The sequence below is a fragment of the Chiloscyllium plagiosum genome, chromosome 6 (assembly GCF_004010195.1).
Source record: "Chiloscyllium plagiosum isolate BGI_BamShark_2017 chromosome 6, ASM401019v2, whole genome shotgun sequence".
Taxonomy (NCBI): domain Eukaryota; kingdom Metazoa; phylum Chordata; class Chondrichthyes; order Orectolobiformes; family Hemiscylliidae; genus Chiloscyllium; species Chiloscyllium plagiosum.
Window position 1 is genome coordinate 5,074,975 of NC_057715.1, and position 2,949 is coordinate 5,077,923.

The 2,949-nt window shown below is 41.0% G+C and overlaps 1 pseudogene; it reads right to left on the minus strand.

Moving 5' to 3' along the window:
• Window positions 1-1,224: 1,224 nt before the first annotated feature.
• On the minus strand, window positions 1,225-1,355 carry LOC122551199 (annotated as a pseudogene).
• Between the last annotated feature and the right edge of the window lie 1,594 nt (window positions 1,356-2,949).

Consider the following 2,949-nt stretch of genomic DNA (forward strand, 5'->3'; position numbering starts at 1 on the left):
CCTTCTATGGCAATGAATTTCACAGATTCACCACTCTCTCACTAAAGAAGTTTCACCTCATCTCCATTCTAAAGAATCTTCCCTTTACTCTAAGGCTGTCCTCTAGGGTCCTCGTCTCTCCTGCCAATAGAAACATCTTTGATGTCCACTCTGTCCAGACCATTCTGAATTCTGAAAGTTTCAATCAGATCCCCCTGCTTCCCCCTAAACTCCATAGTCTCAGAGTCCTCCAATATTCCTCATATGTGAAGCCTTTCATTCCCAGGATCATCCTTGTGAACCTTTTCTAGACGCACTCCAGGGCCAGTGCTTCCTTTCGGAGATATGGGGCCCAAAATTGCTCACAATACTTGAAATGTAGTCGGACCAGAGCCTTATAAAGCCTCTGAAGTACATCCCTGCTTTTATATTCTACTCCTCCCGAGATGAATGAAAACATTGTGTTTGCCTTCCTTATAACTGACTAAACCTGCAAGTTTACCTGAAGAGAAACCTGGACTAGGATTCCCAAGTCCCTTTGCACTTCACATTTTTGGATTTTCTCCCCATTTAGAAAATAGGCTATGCCTCTATTCTTCCTGCCAGAGTGCATGACCTCACACTTTCCCACATTGTATTTGATCTGCCACTTCTTTGCTGACTTTCCTCATTTGTCTAAGTCTTTCTGCAGCCTACCCACCTCCTCATTACTACCTGCCACTCCACCTATCTTTGTGCAAACCAAGCAGAATGCCTTCAGTTCCTTCATCCAGATCCTTAATGTATAAAGTGATAAGTTGTTTTAACTAATGGCTCTGACCCGAATGTCAATGCTACACTAAAGCATGGTGCTGCTCGCTAAAACTAAGCTGCCTAAATAACCAAGCAATAATGCATACTTACAAAGGCACAAGTTCCTGATGAAGAGCTCCAGCTTGAAATATTGATTTTCCTACTCCTCAGATGCTGCCTGACCTGTTGTGCTTTTCCAACAACACACTCTCAATTCTGATCTCCAGCATCTGCAGATCTCACTGTTTTCTAGTTGCTTCAAAGTTTCATGAGCTGGGTCTATCAACAGATCCCCGAATGCATCTTTGGAGCAACTTCAGAGACTCCAGCAGCAAATGCTTTTCGAAGTCTCACTGAATACCTCTGTCTTGTTATTACAATGTGCTATATGAGGTAATAGCTGTTTTTCATCCATTTAATTAGTTTCTAATTTACTCACTGTCATATGCAAATTTGGACTACATTGTCTTCCTCTAACTCTCCACATGAGAGGGAAGGAGCACTCATCGATGGTAAAGAGCAGCTGCTGAAGGCAACACTCAAAGCCTGCTTTCTGCCTGGAAGAGAACACAACAAATCCTCCTTGTGGATTGTGAACTGCAATCCCCAAGCCCCAGTGTTAAGGCTATTCTTGAATAAACAAAGGCATTGCCAAGAGCGTACTCACTAACACCCTTATCAACTGCCAATGCTGGAGTGTAACATGTATTTTTATGATCACACACACAACAAGGTTTTTCGCTCTCAGCTCCAACAGAGTTAAAATCAACCTGTAGATTTTCACAAATCTGTGTCTTGACCAAATTTCCTGTCCTGCTTTCCTATTATCAAATCTGCAAAGCAGTTCTCCAGTTAGGGCAGTGATCTCTCCTTTGATGGCCTGCTCTGTTCAGCCCACAGGATTCAGCCACAACTGGGTTATCTTTATTAATGTGAAAGAAAAAGAACAGAAAGTGTTTAATACAAGAGAAGAGAATACATTGGCTTTCATAGCTTTCATGTGTGTGGGTGTCATGACTTACATGAGATAGATAACCAGTGACCTTCCCAGAATGACTGATTCTGCTAGCCTATGATTGTGGAGATACAATGGAAAAGGCTATTGCTCATCACAATCAGAATCTAATGCAACTGCATGAGTGAGTTTGCCAGATGAGCCTAAAACTGAAGAGGATGCAAGAAGTCAAGTGTATAGGTAATGTTCTGACAGCGAAATGAATTCACCTGAAGCCTGACATGGTGACAGCTATAGCAGAAATATAGTGACCAGCAGATGTGAAAACAATTTGTGAAATTCATGAACCATTTAACAACGTTCTTGCAAAATTTGTCATTTCAGTGTGAACTTTTGTGAAAGCTCACTGCTCATGGTGTGCAGTGGAACTAAAGAATAGAATAGGAAACAGCTTTGACTCAAATGAAGCAATTTGCAATGACAGCATCAGAGCTGAGGTGCTTCAATGTCAATGATCCCTTTCACATTCCTTCTTCTCATTGCTCTATAGCAGAGTTTAATACAGTCACTTCTTGACAGTATTGAGGATTGTTGGATGAGGTGCTGTCAAAAATCAACTTGCTGAAAGTTCCACTCACGCAACACTGTCAATTTGTCATACAAAAAAACCCTGAAATTGTTGGAAAAGCTCAGCAAGTCTGGCAGCCTCTGTGGAGAGCAATCAGAGTTAACGTTTTGGGTCCAGCAACCTTACCTCAGAAACTCTCAATTGGTCTCCTTCTCGATGAGGCCTTCAGAGTGTCTTGAAAATGTTTTCCCTGACCTCCTTGAGGTTGTGTGCCCTCCTTAAGTTGTTAAATAAAAGGATATCTACCCGTCAATCAAAATTATAAAGGCTTATTATTCAAATATTAGTGCATGGTATTTGTGAGACTTTGTTGTAAGCAAATTGGCTGTCACCTGTCACATTCCCAATGTTACCACAATGACTGCATTTCATACATACTTCATTTAGTGTAAAAGCACTTTGGAACATCATGAGGCCATGAAAAACGATCTGTAATTACAAGTGTTTCTTTCTTGTTTTTGTTGGAGCCAGCAATATCATATGCAAAATATTGAATAGTGAGTTGCTAGTTTAGACCACTCAGTCAATTGAACCACATTCAATCCCAACTTGGTTGTGAAATTTGAAAGGGTTCAGAAAAGATGTACAAGGATGT